Raw genomic sequence first — 12,625 nt, forward strand, 5'->3', positions numbered from 1 at the left:
CTAGTTCATAACCCAATCACATTGATCCTACAAAAGAGGTCCCTTAGTAATTCCTTTCAATGACGAAGAGCATAGATTAATGACTTTCCTAACGATAATTTCATGTCGTTCCATCCAACAAATCCCTAAGTCCACCATTCACACAATTTACGACTTTTGACTTCAAGGGTCATAACCTTGCCACTAGGTTGAAATTTCAACATAAAGGACCTTATGAGAAACATTCAAGGTCTCATTTCATCCATACATACAATACTAAGAGTCTTAAACATCCGAAGTGAAGAAGTCACATTCTCATTATACATATATTAAGTAAGGGACACAAGTCTACCAAAACAAGACACAACATACTTTACATATGATATGTCATTCTAGAAGCACATAGGAATAACCATTATTATTTATATGCAATGATATACACTACTATAAATAAGCAATATGTCCATCATAGATTCATATATTCAAGTAGGAAAATTATGCATCAACTCTAACAATACACACATAAGGACATAGTCATAGTCTAACATGATCACCTAATGTCGATAGAAGAACACATACTTCCACATTACTCACAAGTAGATGAATATGATCATACTTTCCATATATCAACTGCAAAAATCATCATAAGTATATCAAGTAATTTTTGACAAGGCCATTATGATCGTAATACATAAAGTAACACCGACAAAGGCACATTATTCACAAATAAAGCGCATAGCACCCCAACCATAAGTGCATCATATAAAGCATCATAATCATCTAAGCACTATTCTACATAATAAAGAGAATGTTAGAACAACATACCATTGATTCAAACCTCACAACTTCTATCCATAGTAAATTTAACCAACACATTAAACGAGGGCCCTTAATAATGTTCATGATCCTCAATTCAATAAAATAATTCAAATACATAATGAATTAAAAATAATTCAACTTTAATTTATGAACAGCATATTAACAATTCTACTATGATTCATTCAGAATTGAATATCCCTAATCAATCTACACAATAATTCAATAACATTAAGACTTAATCAATTTACCCATAATGTAGTCGAATCTAGAGTCACATGAATTACATTGGTTCATAGACTTTTTGAGTTAAAATAATCTAATTAGCAAGAATTCAATCAATATTCAATAATTAAAACCTTTAATATAAGAACCTACGGATAGATTTCGAAAATTGATAAGTTCATCATTTCAAGACTTCAGGAAATCACTTTGATGTTTTATTCCTTGAAGAAAAGATTTAGAATTATGAAAAATCTTAACTTAATGGATGTTAATCCACGAAAATTTATAGAACTTTATGGATAAATAAACATCCAAGCTCCAAGCTCCCTTCAAGCTTCCATGGAGCTCTAAAGAGATCCTTAAAGGTTTTGGGTGATGAATGAATTCGTCTAGGTAATTAGGATAAATAAACCTACTTAAAATACCTAAAAAACCCTTAGGAAAGCGCCCTAACTAATATTTTGGTGTTTGGTTAATTTACCAATTCACCCTTGCAAATTACAGTGAAGCTGCAAAGTGACACAGACCCATCGACGGAGCCCACTGATAGGGCGTCAGCCGACAAATGGACCATCCTGGCTTACCGTCGTTTGGGATTAAGACTTTCCAATGGGATCTTGAGATCCCTAGGATAAGTCTTGACCCACGCGTTCCAATGAGGTTGCGTCGACCAACCTATTGTTCGTCGATTGCCTCAGTCGATTGGGGCTGGCCTAGATAGCCTTGTCCTTAAATAAAAGGGTTTTTTCTAAAGGACCCTTATTTGGCCCTTTGGTGTGTTTTCCTAGATGTTTACTACCTAAATATGGTTGTATAAAAGTTTTGGACCTCTCACATAAATTTCATCTAAAACGAACATAAAACTCAAAAAAACATACTAAGACACACAAAGACTTTTCAAGGAAAACCTTTCAAACGTCATGGATGTTCTTAGATGTTTGACCTCGAAAATATATGAAACTTGATAGACTATATATAAACGCCATAATAAATAATATAAGTACATCATGATATCATGACAAAAAAATAATCACATAAAAACACACAAGGCACATATAGGTAATTTAGTCGTCGAACGTCTTGGTTGTCCCTTGACATTTCACTTTTAAATCACCTAAATCTTTAGATAGTGCCTCACAACAACATTATAAACCATTTTAGAACCTTATACATTCCTTAGAACCAGGTTAGGCTCTAGCTTCACCACTGTCATTTTAGAGGTATTAAAAAGGACCACCCTAAGAGTTCTTGAAGAGAACCCAAAAGTAGGTAGTACACTACCATGGCAGTGTTAATTGATGACTGCGCATAGACGGACCATAGTCCTTACTACGCCTCTTCAATGGGGGTGTCACCCCACAATTAGGCGTGGGAACTAATCCCCCAAAAATGTGACTCTCAATTACAAACAATGGACCTTCACGATGTTGTCGTCATTCAATCGACAGTCCGTCGACTGCAGGCGTCATTTGAGCCTGCAACTTTTGCAGGGATTCAGCTATGTGTGGGGGTAAAGTTTTAAATTTCTCCCACGTCCACATAAACTAATGGACAGTTATTTTAAGTAGATCTAAGTATTTTAGGAGTATTTAAACAATAATAGATCCATTTAGAATCTAGACTCCAAATTAAATCTTCTCCTTCTCCAAAAATCTATCAAGAACACCATAGAAAAAGAAGAAGAGAAATTGGGGGCTTTTCTTAGAAAAAATTCACCAAGAATTTAATCTGGGTTTAAGGATCTAACCTGAGGCATCTGAAGCTTATTTATCCATTGGTACTTCAATTTTATGGAGTCCCATAGTTATTTCTCAATTAAGAATCCAAAAGACCCTAATCTAAGAAGGGTTTCTGATTGCATTGTGGATAAGGCTTTATTGTGATCCTAATGTAGTGTATATAATTTAATTATGTTCATATGATTAGTATGTGATGTTGTAATGAGGTTTTCATGGTTAATTATAGTATTTTATGTTGAAGGTTAGCATGGTGATTCATCATTGAATTACCTAGATATGAATTGAAATACGCCTAATTGACCTAGGATGATCTTGACTTGTAAATTTTGACTTGAACCTATGTGATCATATATGCCTAGACTTAACTTCATATGATCTAATTGAATCGATTGACTTGTGATTGGACATGAATCATGATTAATTGAAGGTAGTAATCGGTTGTAGGGGTTGTATGGCATTCATGATAGGGCTTGGGGGTATAGTAATTACGAGGAGATTGTGATAATGTTTTCTTTCTTTTTTACACTTAGACATTAACATGATAGTCGAGCAAGATTTTTCACATATATTGATTCTATGTTGACCTAAGCACCTAAAATGAATAAAGTCATGATAGACTATGAATAATTAGAACATTTATTGTATGGTCACTTCTTTGTAATTGACATGGTGCGATAAGCCCAAGGTGTGATAGCTTGAGATAAAGAATCTCATGGTAGCTTGAGATGATGAATCTCATCATAACATCAGATGATGAATCTCATGATATATTGAGATGGTAGATCTCATGATATCTTGATATGGTGAATCACATGATAGCTTGAGATGATGAATCTCATTATAACTTCAGATGATGAATCTCATGGTAGCTTGAGATAGTATATCTCATGATAACTTTATATGTTGGATCTCATGATAGCTTGAGATGATGAATATCATGACAACTTCAGTATTAATATCATGGTAGATTTAGATAGTAGATCTCATGATAGCTTGATATGGTGGATCTCATGATAGCTTGAGATTGTGAAACTTATATAACCTTCGGATGAAGTAAATATGATCTCCCATGTTGATCTTTGTCTTGTGTTGTAAGATTATTGATCATGTCAGCTTGATTTGGTTAGGGCAAAACCATTTCATTTTGGAATTAAAAGGAATGCTTATTCTCTCCAAATGTCAGCATGACTTGCATGGAAGATGCATTTCATGGAACAACTTGAGATTGGTTTCTCATGATAGGTTAGGGTTTAGGATTCATGCTCGCTGATGATTAGCTTTCATTTAACTGATTGGTTTCAAGGTGGTTACGATGGTTTTGTCTTTCCTGTATGCTTTGTTAGTAAGTTGATACGTTTTCCAAGGTAGTAGGTCTATTATGTTATCATATTGAGCTTATAGAAAATAATGCAAGATTAGTTTGCTTGGAGTAGGATATCCTAGAAAACTATTTAGTTAATGGTAGTATGGGATGCAATTCATACCTGGCACAAGTATGACTTGAAGCTTCCTATGACATGAACCCTACATGATGTATGCTTAGCGATGATAGTACTAGTTTCCTTCCATGACATGAGTGAATCAAGATAATAGTTCCTAGTTAATATAAAATACATCTGCTAGTGACACCTAAATTTTATTAAAGAGAAAAGGTTGACTTTAAGATATTTTTACTCTGTGAAGTAGAATGGGATACTTCACGTGCATTGCAGAAGTGTTCTTTGAGGTGGACTAGGGGCATAGTGCTGATTTGTTATGATGAAGTTAAGTGTTAATAATTAAAATGGTTGTGATAAAGAATTATTAAAGAGAGTTACTTAGATTTGGTAGTAGTAATGGATGCTCCCTTAGCCTTGCAGAAGTATACTTAGAGGTGGCTTGTGCAGTAGTTCATTTGATTAAGAATGTCAAAGAGTTAAGTATGAAATCTTATATGATTTATGAGGCTTATAATAGTCATGTTATCTTATGCCTTTAGCTCTTATTATCATGTCTATTCTAGACTAAATCTTTGAGATATTTTATGTTTTACATGTTAGTTTTCATATTTTGTACATTTCGTACTAACAAATATTTTGCCTACATTATAATCTAATGTAGGTATCGAGGAGATTGAGTTGCATTAAAGAGTTGAGTTTCCGAGTCTTTGAAGAAGTTAAAATTGGTGAGTCCTCATAGCATCCGAGGACACCACTACTATATTTTCTATTATGTTCTTTTCTATGTGTAGACTTTTATGGGCCGTGACCTAGACATTTGGACTCATGTTATCATAGATGTTTTTTGAGACATATTCTAGAAGTTCTATGAAATGATTCATAATTATGTTTTTTGAAGTAAAAGTTTAAAATTTCTTACTATTTTTCATATCTATGCAATGAAAGATATCTAGAGGCTTGTATAAGACCTCTTAGCGGTAAATTACGTTGTCTGACAATATTAAGGATGCCTTATATTCTAGGGTGTACTTTGGGTCATGACTAACTCGATATTAGAGTATAAAGTTATGAAATTTTCTAGGATGTCTTAAAACCACGTCTAGTAGAGTCTTATTAATCGGTGTGAGTCGCGACACATCTATGAGTAGGAGGCTATGGGATGCTTAGCAATGTTTCAGTTCTTCATTCTCCAAGTTGTGCCATATATATACAATCTTTGCCTTTTATCCCTTATGTGATGGTCTTTAATATGTGAGTATTAGAAGGGTTATGCTTCAAGGAACGAAGGAGAAATGTGGGCTAAAATGCCAATTATAAATATGTGACTTGATAGAGTTTAGATGATAGGTTGTCATGTTATTTTTGTATGTGTGGATTGATCAATGGTTATGTTAATGTTGGTAGAAGTACATGATGAGTTTTGAGGTATGTTGATAAAATTGGTGGAATACAGTGTTTGAGCACTACATACAAGGCGTGATGAATGGACTTCGCTAAGAAGGGTAGAAGTGTAGTTCATGGTTTAAGAGTCACCTTGGCAGAAGGATGAAAAATCATGTTGATTTTTAGAAAGGAATTAGCATAGGCTTGCTCAAAAATGGGGAATAAGTTTGTTGTGTGTCCTTGATGTGCATGTGCTAGGGTTAAAATAAGTGAAATCAACCAACTTTCTCTTAATGTTATAGTTTATGAGCCTCAAAAGAGGAATAGGTTCTATGCTCTCCGATCTAAGGGTGATAAACATAATCTTCGTATGTGCTTATTTATAGGTTTATGAAAATTTACAGAATTTCAAATGATTTTAATATATCATGGTTATTATGACTTTTTCCTAGTAGTGATGAATTGAAGTTAGAAAGCCATGTGTGTCTTAATCCAAAGTGAGGGATAGTGATTCCTTTTCATGAGGTCTTTATATGATTATGTGTTGTTATGGTTTTCATTTCATGTTATAAAGGTGTGTGAACCTTGCTAGGATTGACCTAGTTTCATCAAATTGTCTCTTATTCTTACATAATTTGTTCTATGAGCATTCGAGGCTCTATGAAGTATGTGAAGATTTCATATTTAGGAGTTCTTGGTTCTCATTAAATGATAGTGAGAATGTTCCTTCATGCATTTCAAGTGGCATTAGACATGTCTAGCACGGAATTTAATTGTTTCCTTGATTTGGTATGTGTATTAAGGTATTATGAATGTATAATGGGTTGCTAGTGTAGATCTTTTCCTTTAAGAAGTCTTTAAGAAGGTGTCATTTGAGGACAAATTTTTCTTATGTGGGGAACATTGTGATGACCCAAAAATGAATTAGGTCAAAGAAGAGCTAACATAAGTGTCATGTGCTTATAAGATCAAAAAATGGTGAATTATGGATTTGGGAGTTAGTTTGAGGATTTATGAGGGAAAACGTCCAAGAATGTCCAGGATGTTACAAAGTTAGCCTTGAGACGTGCTTGCGTGTTCTAGTGTGCTTTAGCATTTTTTATGTGGTGTTTGGAGTTCAAATTCACAAAGGAGGTTCCTAATACCCAGAAGAACGTATTGATGGTGGAACCATCTGGGAATGACTCCCCAAGGACCAACCTAAGGGACCTTGAGGAGGACTCAAAAGTAGGCAATACATTACCTTGGTAATGTCAATTGACTACTTTGCATCGACGGACCATAGTACTGAATATGCCACGTCAATGGGGGTGTCGCCCCACACTTATGTGTGGGATATAATTCCTTATGAATTTGACTCCTTATCACAAACAAGAGACCTGCAGGACAGTGGCATGGTTCCATCGATGGTCCATCGACTCCAAGCATCCTTTAAGGATGCAAATTTTGCAAGTATTTGGCCAATGGTGGGGGTAGTTGTTAAATTCCTTCCACGTCCAAAAAAATGCATGGGAGGTCATTTTAGGTTGTTTATGGTATTTTAGGAGTATTTAAATAGTAACATAGCCATTTAGACTATAGACTCTGAATAAAATCTTTTGCCTCTCAAAAACTCTCCTTATAACACCATATAAGAAGAGAAATTGGGGGCAGCTCTTAGAATGAAATTCACCAAGGATTTAAGCTGGGTTTAAGCCTTTACACCAAGGTATGTAAATCATATCATGGATTCTTTCATTCATGGAGTCCCCTAGCTATCCCTCAAATGTGAATCCAAAAGAACCAAATCTAGGAAAGGTTGTGATTGTATTGTAAGTAAGGCTTGATTGTGATCCCTTTCTAGTGAGTACCATTCAACTATGTTCATACTATTATTACGTTATGTTTTCATGGTGAAATATTGTATTTGATGTGAAAGGTGATTATGGTGACTTTAGGCTATTAGAGGCAAGATGAAGGTTCTAAGGTGATTTTATTCATTCAGTTGTATTGTATGCTAATTGATAATGATTGAATCACCTATATATGAATTGAACTAGGTCTAATTCATCTATGATGATCTTGACTTGTAAGATTGGAATTGAACGCATGATATCATGTATACCTAGACTTACCTTCTAATGGTCTACTTGAATGGATTAACTTGTGATTGGACATGAATCATGATGAATTGAAGGTAGTAATTTATTTTAGAGCTTGTATGCCATTCATCCTAGGACTTAGGAATGAAGTCATTATAAGGAGATTTTGATGATGTTTTATTTCTCTTTTAAAAATAGACATTAATATGATAGAGGAAGAACGTTCTCTCCTATAGATTAATTCAAGGTTGACCTAAGAACCTAGAATGAATCAAGGCATGATAGACAAAGAATAGCTTGAAGAAGGATTGTATGGTCACTTCTTGTGTAATTGACTTTGTGAGATAAAACCAAGGTGTGATAGCTTGAGATGATAAATCTCATTATAGCTTTAGTTGATGAATCTTATCATAGCTTGAGATTACAAATCTCATGATAGATTAATATGGCAGATTTGATGATAGCTTGAGATGATGGATCTCATGATATTTTGAGAATGTAGGTCTCAAGGGTACCTTTGGGTATTAAATCTCAAGGAGTCTTGAGTTGAAATACTCATGGTAGCTTGAGGTGATAAAGCTCATGTCAACTTGGGATGGAGGAAGCAAGCTTTCCCATGTTGAGCTTGGTCTTGTGTTGTAAGATGCTTGATCATGTCAGCCTTATTTGGTTAGGCAAAAATCATTTTGTCAGCTTTTGGAGAAATAACTATGCGCTCCTAATGTCATCTTGACTTGCATTCAAGGTGCATTTCATGGAAAATCATTAGATTAGTTACTAATGATAGCTTAGGTTTGATGATTCATGCTCCCTTATGATTAGCTTTCATCTACATTATTAGTTGCATGGTTTTTAGGGTGATTGGCTTCTTCCTTTGTTAGCTTTGTTTGTATGTTGTGAAGCTTTCCATGTTAGTATGTCTATTATGTTAGCATATTGAGCTTAATGGACAATGATGCAATATTAGTTATTTTGGAGTAGGATACCCTAGAGAAGGATGTAGTATGGATGGTAGTAAGGGATTCCATTTATACATGGCACAAGTATGACTGAAGTTACCTATCATATGACCCCTACATGATGTATGCTTAGCTTGAATAGTCTTATAGTTTCCTTTCATGACACGATTGACTCAAGCTGATAGTTCCTTTTTAATATGAAATAGTTCTACTAGTTACACCTAAAGTTTATAAAAGTGAATACGGTGAGTTCAAGATATGCTTATTGTGTGAGATAGAATGGGATGCTTCACATCCATTGCACAAGTGTGCTTTGACGTGGCCTAGAAGCGTAGTGATCTTATGTTATGATGAACCTAAATGTTAATAATGAGAATGTTTATGTGTCATATCCCAAAACCTCACCCTAGAATTTATGGAATTCTCATAATTCAACCAGTGTACTTGACCTCTTGGAGGTCTTGTACAAAACCGTTTCGTATCGTTCATCGCATATAAATAAAGTAGTGAAGTATTAAAAATTTTCACAAACTATTAGAATATCTTTAATAACATCTTTCATTAAAAATCTTAGGAAATACTAAGTCTCAATCTCATCAAAACTTAGACATAAGAATATTTGGACACTGCCCATACATCAAAATATTGAAATACATAGTCTATTACAATACTTCAATACACGAAATAAAAGACATCTATGTCCTTGGATAAAATAAGTACATACTTAAACTTCACTTAAATGATACTAAGATAGAAGTCCTGCATCTCAAATGCTCCTCATCTACCAACCACTATAGAGATAGATAAACACATGAAATTAGTACAAACACATGTACTAAGTATCGCTTAATGAATAAAATCATGAAACGGACATTTATTAGAAATATGCTTTTTATAAATTACATATCATATCATAATCATAGAATAACATTTAACATCTTAAAAACACATAATATAACAATGAAACAATTTGACCCATTTTTAAACTCACTTTATAGTGAACCCCATTTCACTGTTACATCGAACTACTGAAGTACCTTACCTTCAATTTAGACATTTCCTATCATGTAGTTCCCTCACTAAAAGCTATCATAAAACTCACTTAAGTAAGACATAGAGATACCACCCTAAACCCTCTCTAGGAACAGCTAACTTATTCTTAACACCACATATAATGAGATCAACACACTTTTACAAGACATCATACACTTCAAAATGAGATCTTTGTACCAAATATGATTCTAAGTATCACTTAAGTGAGTTGTGTAGCGACCTCCCATACAATCAGTTACAAACACACATTTAAGAGATCATATAGACTACCTAACATAGAATCATTCTCACATAATACATCAATACATAGATAATGTAACCTTCTCCTTCAAAAGGCTATCAAAAGTCTTACTTGATTAAATCAAGAAGATATATCCATTATTGACATCTTGAAGACTACCTAAATAATAGTTATAACTATGTACGGTTTAGATCATGTCCACATAATAAATACCTTTACTAACTAGAGTCATTCTTAAGACTTATCTAGGTAACATATAAAGTTACCATTTATATGCCCCGTTCACACCTTAACTAGACAACCTTTAACTACACTAGGTAAGTACTTATTCATTTAACATGCTTTCTTAAATACACAAGGTAATTACATTCATTAGTTAATTTATGACTCATTCATCAAATAATGGAAATTCAACTAATGATCTTGGACAAGACCTAGGGAATCTAACTAACACCTTTAAAGCATATTGTGCAATGTCTAGATAGCGTCCCATACCACCACCTAAACATCATAGAAAATCTCTAATGAATGTAGGTATCCCATATAAAGAGATAAGGCAATAAACGACATAGACCATGATTGCTAGACATGGAATCCGGAGTTCTATCCTACTCCGATATGGGTGTTCTACTTGCCAATGGTAGAACTAGGACAAATCCCATGTAGGCACATGGCTAAGGAATATGAAGGGAATGATTTGTACTCTTGTGTCATCCCTTAAATAGAGATACTTACTTACCATATTCAATTGGTATTATCCTTTGTTCTCATAGATTAATTTACATTAAAGGTTCATATAAAGGGGTTCCATATAAAGTTCATAACCCAATCACATTTACTCTACTGAAGTGATCAACTAGGGATACCTTACCATGGTTACAAGAAGCTCATAATGACTTCCCTCAGCATTGATATGACGCCGTTCCAGCCAACCAACCATAAGTCTATCATTCCTTTACTAGAAGGATAGCATTACGTCTTTTGACTTCGACATTCACAACCTTAATACTAGTTTCAAGGTTTCACATAAAGGACTCTTTTAACATCATTTAAGGTATCATGTCATTCATACTAAAAAAAAATAAGAGTCTTTAGCATCCTAAGTTAAGGCATCTCATATTTAAACTCATATAAAAATCAAGTAAGGGACACAAGTCAACCAAGACAAGGCACATCATACTTCACTTAATACTTATTACATGTAATTCTAGAAGCACATAAAAATAACCATTATAATATTTGGGTCATCCTATAAACTACCATATCATCATCAAAATGACCCTCATAGACTCATATAGTTAAGTAGGAATAACCAAACATCAACCCTACACTAAACACACAAAGACATAGTCATAGTCTAACATTATCACCTAAATAGCATCAATAGAAGAACACATATACTTTCATACTACTTATAATGTAAATAGATATTATAAAAATTCACAAAATTGACTACACAAATAATCAAAATACTTAAAGTAGTGCCGACAAGGCCATGTCATTATATTACATAAAGTAACGCATACAAGGCCACATCAATCGCAAGTAAAGCATATAACACCAACAATAAGTGAAAAATACCAATCACAACATAATTTAAGTCTAAATAACATAAAATAATGGAATTAGGACAGTGTACCATCGCTCCATTTTTCAACACTTCAATCCAATGCTAAACTATCCAATTCAATACCATAAGGCCCTTAACCATGACCATTAACATCAATTCAATAAAAAATTATTATAATCAATAAAAATACGTCAATTAAATATATATTCATCAAACTAAGACAACATAGATATCAATTCAATACAATTATTACATCAATAAATAGCCCAAAGAAAACTACACTAGAATTCATAAGCATTAAGTTCAATACACTTAACCTACGAAGTAGTCAAAACGAGGTTACATCAATTACATGGGTTCGTAGGTTAATTTAGTTAAAGTAATAAAATTAATAACAATTCAATAAATATACAACGCTTAATAACCTGCAATGCAAGAACCCATAGATAGATCATGAAATTGGACAATTAATCTTTAAAAAATTTAGAGAACTTCTTTGAAAATTGGTCTCCTTCATTAATAGAGTTTCAATGATCTAAGAGCATACCTAAACAAATATAATACTAAATTTGATGAAGAAACATTAATAAATTCTCCAGTCCATGCTCTTCTTTGAGTTTTTGTTCAAATGGAGTACTAGAGAATAACTAAGGGATTTAGTTTTTGATTTTGAAAAATGAATTCTTCTGATTGTTTTAGACTTACAAAAATGTTTAAAATACCCAAAATCCCATCTAGGAACATGCAAAAGTAGTATTTGTACATGGGGTGAATTTACAACTTCACCCCTTGAACATACAGTGAACGGCGTAGGAAGGCAGCCCACCAACCCCTTGCCAATCGACGACCCATCCCTTAACCAACTGACCGTCCTATTGGTTCGTGTTTAGGACTGAGTCTGGTCTTTGGAATATACTTATACACCCCTAAGTATACACCCACTACTACCACCTACGGGGCGTCGACTGACCCACTAAGTGTCGATAAACTCCGTGGTTTGGGCTGTCCTTTGTAGTCTTGGGCAATCATGAAGGGTCCTTCCTTAAGGACACTTTGAAGGAAGAACTAAGTCTCCTCATAACCAGCTTAGACACATAGAGTATCATAGAGTCACGACCCTTACATCAGTTAAGAAGAAAC

Source organism: Solanum lycopersicum, chromosome 12, assembly GCF_036512215.1.
Source record: "Solanum lycopersicum chromosome 12, SLM_r2.1".
Lineage (NCBI taxonomy): Eukaryota > Viridiplantae > Streptophyta > Magnoliopsida > Solanales > Solanaceae > Solanum > Solanum lycopersicum.